The 15,431-nt window shown below is 37.5% G+C and overlaps 1 protein-coding gene across 3 annotated transcripts in view; it reads right to left on the minus strand.

Moving 5' to 3' along the window:
• Rhp (GTP-Rho-binding protein rhophilin) overlaps positions 1–15,431 on the minus strand; it is a 214,970-nt gene that overhangs the window by 41,838 nt on the left and 157,701 nt on the right. The gene's annotated exons all lie outside the window — the stretch shown is intronic.

The raw sequence follows: 15,431 nt of genomic DNA on the forward strand, positions 1-15,431 counted from the left end.
CCCTATTTTGGGCGTGTCCGACACGCTCTCCCGGTTTTTATTTGAACACAGCCACCACTGCGTGCAACACGGCCTTACGCGGTATGCTGAACGCAGCCGTTGCAATTGCGACAGGCAGCGCCGTCTGGTCGGAATTTGCATAAATTAAATAACAAACATCAACCAACCAAAACTTATAACACCCCTCTTTTGCGTCGGGGTTAGTAATGCCACGCAAACGACATTGCTCTGTGTTACTTACAAAACAAAAATGGGTTGTTTAAAATAAATTTGGAAATTTTAGAGAATTTTAATACTTAATTAAAATATGGATTGTAATACTTACTACTAGACTAGATTATTGTATTGTCACATGATTTTCCCGCAATTTACATAAGTATACCTACCAAATTTCAAGTCAATCCGATTAGGTAGGTACTGGAAGTTGGTCAAATTTAATAAATATCATGGGACAATTCATACCAATTGACCTAGTCTCAAAGTAAGCTTAGCAAAGATTGTGTTATGGGTACTAAGCAACGGATAAATATAATTATATAGATAGATACATACTTAAATACACATTAAACACCCAAGACCTGAGAACAAACATTCGTATTATGCATACAAATATCTGCCCGACACGGGAATCGAACCCGGGACCTCAAGCTTAGTAGTCAGGTTCTCTAACCACTAGGCCATCTGGTCGTCAAGAGATATGATTACAACCTAAGGCTCTGTTAGCGACGGAAGGTATTATTAGTATTATAAGTGATTTATTACACAAACCAGACAGATACATCACGGAAGCGTGGAGAAAATATAAAATGCAGCTATGCAATAATGCAGCGTCTCAGTGAGTGCACCACTGCACAATCTGCATGTGCGGTAGCGGTATATTGCTTGGTTGCTATCTTATACGGTAACTTGTAAAGTTGAAGCCTATTGAGGAATGTAAACCGAAAATACAAACTGAGACATGGATGCACAGAAAAACCAGAAAAAGAGACCAGCGCTGGGAATCGAACCCAGGTCCTCAGCAATCCGTGCTGCGTGCTATAACCCCTACACCACCGCTGGACAGGAATCTAGACACGAATTTTTCCTATGCATACATATCTCAGGTTGCTTATTTCTACTACCACAGAGCTACTACGCTACTTATGCAGCAGCACTAGCGACATCTATGTTCCGCTCTCATCGAGAGACGTCACATTCTTTCGGAACCAACCGCTCACCCAGACAAGAGATGTCGCTACTAAGCAATCAAATTATGATTATGACAAATTTGGAGTTGAAATAAAAAATACAAAAAGACTCCAAATAACCAATCATAATGAGGAATGTAAAGTTAAATCGAAAAACTTTTTCAGACAAACAGCGATAACGGTTCCCAACCTTTAAACATTAACTGATTTTGACCGATTCGTATGTTATAATAGTACAATACAATGACTCTTTATTGTACCTGCACCACAAATAGTATGCGATACAGAAAACAGGTGCACAGAGAGAAAAATTACAAGGTAAGCAACAGGCGGCCTTATCGCTTAAGAGCGATCTCTTGCAGGCACAATTTTTGACAGAAAGAAGCAAAACCAATTAAAACAAAATCTAGGCTTGTTTTGATTTTTAAAACATTATTGAATTAGAAACACATAATGATCGAAATTAGTTTCGTACGAAACTAATGAGATATGGACAAAATAATAAGATATGGACAAAATAATAAGATATAGACAAAATAATAAGATATGGACAAAATAATAAGGTATGGACAAAATAATAAGGTATGGACAAATAATAAGGTATGGACAAAATAATAAGATATGGACAAAATAATAAGGTATGGACAAAATAATAAGATATGGACAAAATAATAAGATATGGACAAAATAATAAGATATGGACAAAATAATAAGGTATGGACAAAATAATAAGAAATGGACAAAATAATAAGATATGGACAAAATAATAAGATATGGACAAAATAATAAGATATGGACAAAATAATAAGATATGGACAAATAATAAGATATGGACAAAATAATAAGGTATGGACAAAATAATAAGGTATGGACAAAATAATAAGATATGGACATTTACAAAACAAATAAAAGTAGCCTTAGTGTTGACTGACAAAATATAAAAAAATATTCAAAATTGGGCCATGTTTAGGGGTTGAAACCACGTTTAGAGGTGACACACACACACGCTCGTCAATTTAAACAATTTATCTAATACCTTTAAACGAGCAATCTTCTTCTTATTTCTTATATTTCGGGGATCTCGGACTCGGACTGCTCTAACGATTCGATGAAATTTGGTATGTACCTAAGGGTTTTCAGGGATGTAAAATCGATCTAGCTTGGCTTGGTCTTATTATCTCTGGGAAAATGCTTGTTATCAAGTTTAAGCCCGAGCAAAGTTCGGTCGCCCAGGTAGTTAATAATACAAAGATACAGTGAAAAACAAAAGAATAAAAAGTTAAAAATAAATGCATAACAAATTGTCTGCGTACTGTTGCCTTCGTCCCTTTCAGATTACATATTAACATTATATAGCATATACATACTACATGTAACTTTGAAAGAAAGTCAAAATTAAATTAATAATAAACAAGTTTCAGCTAATCAGACATGGTTTCGATGGCTTGATGTGGTCCTTTTCGTCACAATTTATTTTTAAATTATGAGTCATACCATGTGACTTTTCCATGCTGTAAGTTTTTTTCCGTACTACGAACGACTTTATACAAATGGCAGGGGAGACCATGACGCTAAATTTACTCGAGCGGCGTGAGGACCTTTTGAATTTTCTAGATTAGTTAATAGGAGGAAAAAAAAAGTTAATAAAATAAATATCATGGGACACTTGACACCAATTGACCTAGTCCCAAACTAAGCAAAGCTTGTACTATGGACACTAGGCAACGGATAAACATACTTATATAGATAAATACATACTTAAATACATATTAAACATCCAAGACCCGAGAACAATCATTCGTATTATGCATACAAATATCTGCCCCGGCCGGGATTCGAACCCGGGACCTCAAGCTTCTTAGTCCGGTTCTCTAACCTCTTGGTCATCCGGTCCGGTCGTCAAAGTTATATGATGTTTCCCGTTACAGTGGTGTGGACAGCGTTTATGGGCATTCCAATACCTACATATGTAAAAAAAACATGAAAATACTTAAGCGTGTCAGATATTGCTGTTTAGGTGCCCCAGCGTGTCTTTGATACCAAAAGTATTCATCTGCCGACTAGCAATATATTCTTGCTCGCTAAACCTTGCTTGAAGCAGCAGTGCTTGCACTGTTGTGTTTCGGCGTGGAGAGTAAGACAGCCGGTGAAATTACTGGCACTTGAGGTATCCCATCTTAGGCCTCTAGGTTGGCAACGCATCTGCAATCCCCCTGGTGTTGCGAGTGTCTATGGGCAGTGGTGATCTCTTACCATCAGGAGACCCACTTGCTCGTTTGCCATCCAGTGAAATAAAAAAAAAAAGCAAGGTGAGCGTGGCCATCCGGAAGGGAAGGGTAGAAAAAAAAACAGCGCGTCATATATTCAAAGGGGATGTTATATGAACCCTAAAAATGCTCCCATTCAAAAGACTGACGATTCGTAAGTGACACAAGCTCGTAAAAAAATTTGAAAATGTAAAATAAATCGACATATTACGGGTATATATGGACTTATATATGGTAAAAGTACTCAGCAGGACGCCAAACGCTGCCCCATTTGCAATAGTACATTGTGTCTTAAGGGCGGTAAATAAGGAATTAGGAACGAGAGACTATTAGAAGCCCGTGGTCGAAGACTGAGGGCTTTAATGAGTCGGTGTTCGTAATTCTAGTACCGCCCGTGCGACATACAATGTTTTTTATCACATTTGCGAGTAAAATTACATACTAACAGCCTTATTCATAAAAAGTTAGAGCCTCCTTGAAGGCTCCTTGAAGGCCCGATGCTAAAAAACATGATTCATAAACGTCTGTTAGCGCTAATCAGTCGATCAAGGCTCTGCTAAAGTTAGAGGACCGTAGACCCTCCTTTATCTCTCTGCTAAGTCACAAAATGGCCGCCACAAGTTGAACAGCTGACTTTGACTAGAGCAAAAACCATAGGTACCGAAGATATTTATAGTGAAGGCAGGGCTACGCAGATTAAAAAAAAAATAGGAAAATTTATTTTCAGGAATTTGTATTTAAAAATCCTCTAAATTAGCAACAATAAATTAACAATAATATGAAAAAAAAAAATAAGGATTATTAACATAATTATGGCTTTTTGCACAACATAAACATGCGGATCGGAAATGGCGGGAAAACAAACATCTCGCTTTTTATTTTTTTTCCTGGTAATTTGCTGTCACTGCTGTCAATTTTTTTTTTAATTTATCGATTAGGCCATTTTTTGTCTTTTGATTTGTCAAGGTGGCCAACATAACGCGTCTAATCCGTCTATCAGCAGCTCAACAACTAGCAGACTGCTAGCAAGTGTTTATGAATCATACTTCTTGACAACCGTCTATTAAGCTTAATCAGTCTGCTAAGTAACAGACCGATCAAACCTCAATTAAGGTTTTTTATGAATAAGGCTGTAAACAAATATTTTTTCAAAAATCGCCAATTCCGCTAATTGCGCTCTTGGCAGTGCCAGCTCCCCGCCGCAGTATGTGCCTGACGTGCGCGCGCTCCTGCAGAAGCGCGCGCAGCAGTATCAGTACCATTACCATGAGTTTACAGTGACCATACTCGATAGCGACGGCGTAAATTATTTGTAGAGGCGCTGTACAATTCTCCATACAAATTTACGCCGTCGCTATCGAGTACGGTCACTGTAAACTCATGGTAGTGGTACAGTACGGGCATACGGGCAATGACTCATTTACCGACCTTGGGCTTCATGACAATAAAATTAGTACGGGCAATGACTCATTTACCGACCTTGGTTTTTATGACAAGCACATTAATAATAATAATAATAATAAAATCATTTATTTCGGGCAACTAGGGCCTTACAATAAATACCTTACTGACTAACATGCATATCACATAGGTCAAGGGCTTTATTTGGGGGGTTTCAACCAAGGTAGCCTGCATGTTACACTGTTTACGAGTAAGTGTGATGACAAAGTATATATTTCCAAAAGATTTTTTAACTAAGCATGCGTATAACGTTCAAAATGATGTACCAAAAAAAGGCACAGGAATGCCTGATTCAATATATTATCCAAAAACCCACTAAAATATTGTAGGTCCGCCCGGATTGCTACCACCATCTTGCTCGCTAATCCTGCCGTGAAGCAGCAGTGCTTGCACTGTTGTGTTTCGGCGTGGAGAGTAAGACAGCCGGTGAAATTACTGGCACGTGACGTATCCCATCTTAGGCCTCTTGGTTGGCAACGCATCTGCAATCCCCCTGGTGTTGCGAGTGTCTATAGGCAGTGGTGATCTCTTACCATCAGGAGACCCATTTGCTCGTTTGCCATCCAGTCAAATGAAAATAAAATAAAAAAGACATGATATTTTTAGTCAAATTATTTAGTATATGCTCCCAGTTTTAAATTTACGTTCTTAATAAAATCTACAACGCAGTGTCATTTATACGTAAACAATTACGTTTACTTCACTTTTCATAACAATGTATGCGCGTGGTCTTAACGTTGCTCGTAATTTGCAAGGAAAGGCGACAATCATTTTCATTTCTAAGTGAGTCTACCCTCAAATGAAAAAGAGATACTTAATGCAAATCAAATATTTCATATTTGTAAAGTCGAGCATTGCTACCGTGACGACGTATTTTTATAATGGATAATAAAATTAATAAACAAATACCATATCGTATTTCGACATTTGATAAACATAAAGTTGTCATTTTGAAAGAGCAGGGGGCCTCAATTTCGGATATTTCAAATGAGCTGGGAATCACAGTAAGTAAATACAGCTTTTTTACCAACTTAAAAATAGGAAGTTCTCTATCTGGTTGTTTATATTTTTGTTAAGGTACGTTTGATACTTTAAAACTCACATTAAATCACTAATGTGTGATTTAAAACAGTTTTTTTCCGATTTAAAACAGTTTGTCGCTATTGAACAGATAACCGTTAGGGGAGAAAAGTCCTCAAGTGACGACCACGAACCGGAAGACAAAGCGTTGGCAGGCCTCCCACCAGGTGGACTGACGACCACGTGAGAGTTGCGGGAAACTGTTGGATGCAAGTTGCGAGTTGTCGTTCATTGTGGCGTTCTATGGGGGAGGCCTTTGTTCAGCAGTGGACGTCTTCCGATTGATGATGATGATGATGATGGTTATGTCATTATTGTATTGTTGTTGTTATTTAGTTTTAAACGTATTTATTTTTATGTGTTGTTTGCAGAGAAAAACTGTATATTTGTGGCTTAAACGGTGGAAAGAAGAAGGTAATGTTGCATGCCATAAAAACGATGGTCGTCCACGAAAGACTACTGCTGCGCAGGATCAAGAAATAATCGATAGAGTCGAGGCTCATGGATCCACTAAAGTGAGCGACCTAGCGACTGCGTTCCAGGTATCATATTCTACGGTTCGTCGGCGTCTAAACTCAGCGGGCTTACACCACAGAACTCCAGCGCGCAAGCCTGTATTAACTGAACGACATAAGCAGCTGCGGCTGCAGTTTGCTCAGGGTTACGTGAACTACGACTTTAGCAACACTGTTTTTTCCGACGAAAAAGTTTTTGTGTCATCTGCTGATGGGCGCGTATCGTTATGGCGAGCCAGTAACACGAGGTATTTAGATAGAAATATAATGCCATCGAGAAGAAGTGGCAGGATTACTTTCGGTGTGTGGGGTTGGATGGCTGCCGGTGGTCCAGGTGAATTGGCTGAAATTAGCGGCCAAATGAACAGCCTTCAATATATGGAAATCTTGGAAGAGGTCTTGCTGCCTAGTGTAGACATATATTTTTCACAATCCACACCTGTATCATTCGTGCAAAACAATACGGTGATCCATAACTCTCGAGGCTGCAGAGCTTGGTTCAGTCGCCATGTTAACACTGTCAGCTTAATACCTTGGCCGCCGAAAAGCCCTGATCTAAACCCCATAGAAAATCTATGGTGTTTGATGGTCAAGCAGTGGGACAGCAATCAAACGGGAACTAAAGAAGCTCTTATCAATCATGTGTATGAAATATGGGAAAGTTTTAGAGGGAGTGATGTCTGCTTCAATATGGTTTCATCAATGCGAGAAAGGTTACAAGACGTTATTAATGCTGGAGGTGGTTACACACGATTTTAAGGACTGTTCAATATACTAAGTTTTCTATAATCAGTTGATAGTTATGATTTTACTAATAGTCTGCCTGTCAATAGTTTTGTAATTTCCGTGAACTACCAAATATCTTTCACGATGGAGCGAATTAAAATGGAAAATCGCAAATTAATTCTGCAAAAATGGTGCACAGGCATATATTCAGTACGAAAAATTGCAAAAATGTTTATATGTTCCAAGTCAGGTGTATACCAAATCATTAAAAAATTTGGAGAGTATCATAGGCTTGAAGATTTACTTAGATTTAGGTACCTAGTTTAAAATAATAATAAAAAAACTGTGTTTCATAATTTTATTTTGTATTTTTTTAATTAAAGAAATATAAATAGAGGTTTTTTTCCATCTATTGTTTTTTTACTAAAATGTTGCAATAACAACGCGTGTATACATTGTTATGAAAAACGTAATTGTTTACATTTTAATAACACTGCGTTGTAGATATTATTTAGAAATTGTCACGTATATATAAACCGGCCAAGAGCGTGTCGGACACGCCCGAAATAGGGTTCCGTAGCCATTACGAAAAACTTAAGTAATATTTTTCTAAGGATTTCGTATTTTATACGGAATCTTCCATAGTTTAGGTATATTTTATACCTTAGGCTGCTATTTACTCTTAAACTACTTATAATTCTCAAGTAAACTTAACCGTTATAGTTTTCCTTGAAAGTTTGACATACTTACTACCATCCTGAATTTAAAAAAATGTCTACCCACCGGTTTAGATTTTAGAGGGGGGGGGACGCTCGATTTTAATGAAAATTTGCACTTTAAAGTTGAATATTTCGCAAACAAATCGCTGAATGGAAAATCGTCTTAGCAAACCCCTAATGGTTTTTAAAAGACCCATCCAATGATACCCCACACTATAGGGTCGGATGAGAAAAAAAATCACCCCAAGTCTATGGGAGCTACACTAAAAAAAATTTTTTTTTTATTTTTTTTTTATAAAACATACATATATATTGCAAAAATACAGCCAGCATTGATAGTCCCTGAGCCGCGGATGGACAAAGCAGACACACAGACAGACATGGCGAAACTATAAGGGCTCTGGAGGATTCGACACTATTTTAAAACAATAGTTGTTTTTTTTTATATTTTGTGTATAATAAAGTTAAACATGGAACAACTACCAATAAATGACAGATGTATGTCCATGTTATGCAAACTCTTAAAAACGGCTCACCTTTTCCGAGCTCCGATAATCCATACTAATATTATAAATGCAAAAGTGTGCGTGTGTTTGTATGTTTGTCCGTCTTTCACGTCGAAACGGAGCAACGGATCCACGTGATTTTTGGCATAGAGACAGTGGGCCAGAGAGTGACCCGGAAAATAAAAAAAAAAACTACCACCGGTTCGGAAAAACCTCTGTTGAGAAGAATCCGGCAAGAAACTCATTCTGTTTATTTTTATCTGTCAAATTGCTACCACTTGAGACAAACGAGACTAGAACGCAGGTTGTTTTTTATTTTGCAAACGAACCGTGGTGGCCTAGTGGTTTGGCCTATGAACTCTAAAGCAGAGGATCGTAGGTTCAAACCCCGGCTCGCACCTCTGAGTTTTCGAAATTCATGTGCGAAATCACATCTGAAATTAACCACGAGCTTTACGGTGATGGAAAACATCGTTAGAAAACCCGTAAAAACCTGCGGAGCAATTCAATGGGTTCTCCTATGGTAGCTCGAAAATTTAATCCTATTTTCACTACCACTAATTTCACTAGCCCTAAATAAAAAAGCCGAATTTTTTTAATTATTCCTAACTTTTCATTAGCCCTAATTTTAAAATATTCATTAGCTCTAATTTTAGCATTTCGAATTTACGTGGTACCTAATTTCACTAGCCCTAAAATCAAAAAGCCCAACTTTTGATTTTCCTAACTATTCATTAGCCCTAATTTTAGCATTCCGAATTTACGTCAAATGTATTGATTGGAACACCTTAATTTAGCAACATATTGAATGGCATCCATCCAACCTAGTTTCCTAGTGGGAGTTATCTTGGCTGCTATAAAAAAAACCTAACATCGAACCTAAACTATCCGAGTCGCTTCTGCTCCAAACCGTCTTGCTCGCTCACTTCGCTCGCTTGCACGAATTTTATTTTGTCTTTAGTACAAATAAACACTAGGGTTCATAACTTTAGGTCTATTCATCTTTAGGCATAATCATTTTTAGTTTAAGTAATATTAGAGCATTAAATATTTAGTACAAGTAAACTTAGGGTTCATAACTTTTGGTCTATTAATCATTAGGAATAATCATTATTAGTTTTAGTAATATTAGAGCATTTAATGTTTAGTACAAGTAACCATTAGGATGTAAAACTTTAGGTCTAGTAATCAATTCGGACATACAGGTTTAGCTGTAATGATATTAGGGCTAATGAAAATTATATCTAACGTTGGTATGCCTAGTGAAATTAGCTTTTATGATATTCGGTCTAGTGAGGGTGAACCAATTCAATGAACTGTATGAAGTTCCCAATCCACTCTGGGCCCGCGTGGGAACTACGGCCCAAGCCCTCTGATTCTTAGAGGAGGCCTTTACCCAGCAGTGGGACGCATATAACTTACGAGAGGTTAACTTTGCCCTTTTGCATACTTATGCCATTGATATCTATCTTATACCTTTAAACGAGCAATTCTTGTATAAATATAAATATATTTCGGGGATCTCGAAAACGGCTCAAACGATTTCGATGAAGTTTGGTATGTAGGGGTTTTTGGGGATGAAAAATCGATCTAACTTGGTCTTATCTCTGGGAAAACAATTGTTACCGAGTTCTAGCCCGAGCAAAGCTCGGTCGCCCAGGTACTGTAATGTGAAACTACAAACCGAGTAGGTACGAACTTTTACTTCTCGCCTTTTGAACGCGACACTCTAATGGGACCTTTATCATCTCACCCGGATCTAGTTTAAAATGTATCGCAAAAGATCTGTCTGTATTCATAAATTTAAGGTAAAAAAAACTTGACATTTCGCGATAAAAGTGGTCCCGGCACATGCTAACAGCAGTTCAATAAAAATGTAAATTTGAAAACAGATTAGATAAAAATATTTTGATATTTTACTTCTTTGAATGTCAACTAGTCGAGACGTTAAGTACCACTTACGACGAGAGATGCTTACGACTACTGCTGAAGGCCTTCCTAAGAACGTCACAATGAATGGCAACTCGCCACTTGCACCCACCGGTTGCCCGCAACTCTCACAATGTCGTCAGCCCACCTAGTGGGAGGCCTGCCAACGCTTCGTCGTCTTACGGTTCGCGGTCGCCGCTCGAGAACTTTTCTCCCCCAACTGTTATCTGTCCTTCGAGCGATGTGGCCCGCCCATTGCCACTTCAACTTGCATATTTTTACAGCTATATTATCGATGACTTTAGTTCTTAGACGAATTTCCATATTATAAAAATAAAGAAAGAAAAATCATTTATTCGTGACAATTACACGTATTACGTGTATTATTATTATGGTGTTTATTATAATGTCATTTTATTTTATGTTTAACAAGCTTCTGCCCGAGGCTTCGCCCGCGTGGAATTCGGTTATCGCGCGCTGTTCCCTCGGGAACTGTCCATTTTTCCGGGATACAAAGTAGCCTATGTCACTCTCGGGCCCATAAACTATCTCTATGCCAAAAATCACGTCGATCCGTCGCTCCGTTACGGCGTAAAGTTAAAAGTTGTCAGTTTTGTGACGATTTTCCCCTACAGTTAATATGGAATAAAACGTCACAAAACTGACAATATTTAACTTTTCCTTAACTAAGCCGTTGCTAGGTAGGTACATGTTTTAGTAAAAATGCCCTGACAACAGAATTATTTATTTTAGCTTTTTTCTTTACGCAGGTGTGGCGCTGTTTCTATGTGACGCATTATTCAATTTTTAAAATATTCTGTAATTTTGGATAACTTTTGTATTAAATTTATAAGGGCGAGCGCACATTGGAGTCAAGACAGTTTTAAGACAAACTATTGCTTTACAAAATATATGAAAACGCACAAACTTGAAACAAAACGTTTCATATACAAAACTGTCTAATACCTACAAGATCTGCACGGCGACAAGTCTAATGGTGATTTTCCACCGGCGAGGCGAGAAGAGACGAGGCGAGACGAGAATTGAAATTTGTATGCATTCTCGCGCGCCCGCCGCGTGCCGCCGCGAGCCGCCGCGAGCGAATTTCAATTCTCGTCTCGCCTCGTCTCGTCTCGCCTCGTCTCGTCTCGCCTCTCCGGTGGAAAATCACCTTAATTTACGATGGTCGGCTTTTCTTTTGTACGTACGTACACGGGCGCGCACATCAACGACAAATCTAGCGACTATATTTTGATGTATTGATTATATCGATCGAAAATATCCAATATAACTGATTGTTTTTTGTTTTGTGTTGTTTTGAAATTCCTGCCTCTGAACGTAAATTGTTTTGTTAATGTAAGTACATGTACCGGATACTTTGTTGTAATGCTGTGGTTGTGGCAGCGCACCTACCGTAGTAAGTATAGTTTAGTTAGTTTTTAGTTTGGTTGGAGACTGAAAACCAGCGACCTCGCTGAGTCTCATGTCCATTTTGCCTCACTTCATAAAGTTATCTGTCTTGTATTGTATTTTAAGTTTGTGATGGTGAATAAAAATTTCTATTTTTTTTTTTTTTCTTATTGCTAACAATATCTCTCATAGGAGGTAAAATATCGCACGGGCCTAAGCCAAGTGCTTTTTAAATAACGTTTAAACTATGACATGGATAAGAATTTACGTACTATGCGGCATGTATTGAGGATGACTGCTTTCTGTAAGAGTGTGTATGCGGATGGGTGTATGTCGAGAGCGCGGAGGCTAGCATGATGTGTTTTTGGAATAACGCCTGTTGAGGAGAGAATGATCGGAACAGTCTTTACGTTATGGACCTGCCACTGTGTTTTAATCTCAACTGAAAGATCTGTGTACTTGGTAGTCTTGTCTGTATGTGTGGTAAGTAAGTTGTGGGTGTTACATATGGCAATATCTATTATTATTATTATATCGAAAATTGCATCAAAAACGATAAATGTTTTTTTATTTATGTAACTAATGTCACTAGTAGCCATAGCCGTTATAAATAAGAACGAAAAAAAAAACATATTGTCTATGACCGTTGACTATACTCCATTTATTTTAACACTGACTTTTGCCCGCGGCTTCGCCCATGTGGAATTCGGTTATTGCGCGCTGTTCGCTTGGGAGCTGTGCATTTTTCCGAGATAAAAAATAGCCTATGTTACTCTCTGGCCCATAAACTATCTCTATGCCAAAAATCACGTCGATCCGTCGCTCCGCTTCATGTGAAATCATGCGAAAGACGGAAAAACATACAAACACACACACTTTCGCATTTATAATATTAGTATGGATTTGAAACTTAACGGTAAAATTTGCACTTTTTAAATGAAAGTGAAAAAAATATTCGACTGGATGGCAAACGAGCAAGTGGGTCTCGTGATGTTAAGAGATCACTACCGCCCATAAACATCTGCAACAACAGGGGTTAAGATTGTTTTTCTTGGAATCTTTTTATATTTTTAATTTCAATTCCAATTTTTTTTGTTACTTTTACGGTCATCCCGTAAAACCTTTGTCGAAAATACAAACTGAAATATAGATGCACAGAAACAGAAAAATCAGACCAGCGCTGAGAATCGAACCCAGGTCCTCGGCATTCCGTGCCGTGTGCTATACCGCTACACCACCGCTGGACAACGATACAGACAAGTAGTAGTGTCGCTGCTTAAGTGGCTAAATAAGAAATAACACAAGCTGAGATATGAGGTGCATAGGAGAAATTCGTGTCTGCATATTTAAAATTGTGTTAACTTCTTTAATAAAAACATAATAAATACCACTAACAAATGCACATGTAGGTATTTTTAGTCCATTTGTGTTCAAAATACCGAGAAACGTGTGTTACGATTTGACCGTTAATTCAATTCTTAAAATAAACGGAGTAAGTATACTCGTAGTATGTTAGTTAGAAGATAGTGTTTTAGTTTTTGATATTTTTGCAATGTTTCCTCGGGTTAGTTATTTTTGTCTTCTGGTTAACCGTTAACTTCATTTGTTTTATTACAATAAAATAATTCAGAGTTGGATTATACAAATAAAAAAAATCATTTTGACTAATAAAAGGGAATAAGTACTGATAAAAAAAATCTTCGCTTTTATTGAGATTTTTGTGCATTAAAATAATTTAGGTACATTTTGTATTAAATTACTATTGACATTGTTGAGCTGTAAATTTAACCGATATATCGATGCCGATATTGATATTTAAAAAAATATCGATACTTACATCAATGTATCAATGTTATTTTTTCACCACCGATATCCTACAATACAGTTTCACGTAAGGTGCGACGTGTCGTAGGAAATGTCTTGTGTGAGGAAAGTCTGTCTTAAAACTTGCGTGACTCCAATGTGCGCTCACCCTAACAATACAATACAATACAAAGACTCTTTATTACTCTTTATTTCTTTCTTTATTAACTCTTTTATACAGGGTGTCTCTGATGATGGGGCTTTAAATTCAAGGTTCGATTCATCTCGTATAACTAAACTACTTTTGTTTTGTAACGTTTTCAAATAATCACTTAAATTTAGATAATTTATTAATCAAATTTGTGTTTTGGACATGGCGTGTTCTCGTTGGGTTCTCTATCGTTGCGTATTTTAAGCCGTATTTATTTCTGAAATAGTAACTTCTTCAGAGTTGATATTAAACTAACCTAACCTACTGAATTCTATATGATGACATTTAAAAAATCCTAAAAACAGCACGGTTCTATATATCTTATGGCAAACGTTGGTATGGCAAGTGAAATTTGGACAAATGAAATTCGGCAAGTAAAGGTAAGCGGTTCTCGTTGTCTCTTCGGGGATTTATAAATAATTTTTAACTTTATTTGACATCTTTCAGATAAAACATTTATCAATGTGCTGTCAATTTTGTATTGTATCGCATACGGTATACGGTCACCTGATGGGAAGCAATCACCGCCGCCCATGGTAGCACGAGGGTTATCACAGGTGCGTTGCCGGCCCTTTGAGAGACTAATAGGCTACTTTTTTTAAAGACTATTTAATAAACAACTAACTAACTTAGCGAAAATACAAACATACACACACCTACATAGATGTCGCTAGGGTCGCTGCTTAAGTGCCTAAGAATGGAAAAACGCAGGCCGAAATGTGTGGTGCAGGAGAAATTTGTGTCTAGACTCCTGTCCAGTGGTGGTGTAGGGGTATAGCACGCTGCTCGGAATGCTGAGGACCTGGGGCGCTGGTCTCTTTTTCTGGTTTTTCTGTGCATCCACGTTTCAGTTTTTATTTTCGATATGGTTTCACGGGATGACCGTAAAAGTAACAAATTTGGAGTTGAAATAAAAAATACAAAAAGACTCCAAAAACTAAGATTGGTTTTTTGGAATCTTTTTGTATTTTTTATTTCAATTCCAAATTTTTACTTTTACGGTCATCCCGTAAACCTAAATTGAATATACAAACTGGATGCACATAAGACCATCACTGTCGAACCCAGGTCCTCGGTAATCCGTTGCTATACCGCTATGATGGTTACCGACACGAATTTCCCTATGCACCTCATATCTCAGCTTGTTTTTGTTTCTTAGTCACTTAAGCAGCGACGCTAGCGACATCTATGCCGTAGCCCTCATCGAGAAACTTTTTTCGGCATTCCATTGGAACTAACCGCTTACCCGGACAAGAGATATCGTTACTAAGCAATCAAATTAAGATTTCCAAATTTTTACTTTTACGGTCATCCCGTAAAACCTAAATTGAAAATACAAACTGAAATATAGATGCACAGAAAAAACAGAAAAATAAGACCATCACTGCAAACTCCATGACCATGACTCCAAAAACTATTATTAACTAATTTAGCTTTTAAGCTATTATATAAATAATATGCATTGTCATGTTTTCTGTGTCATGTTTTGATGAAACAGAATTTTATCCATAGGTACCTACTCTTTTCGACAACTAAGCACACCGTGTCACAACTCTATTTCACCTAAGATAGCAGCGGCCGCACTCCGTCCGACTCTATTGTGTTGTGAAAGTATCG

The sequence above is a fragment of the Choristoneura fumiferana genome, chromosome 24, assembly GCF_025370935.1.
Source record: "Choristoneura fumiferana chromosome 24, NRCan_CFum_1, whole genome shotgun sequence".
NCBI lineage: Eukaryota > Metazoa > Arthropoda > Insecta > Lepidoptera > Tortricidae > Choristoneura > Choristoneura fumiferana.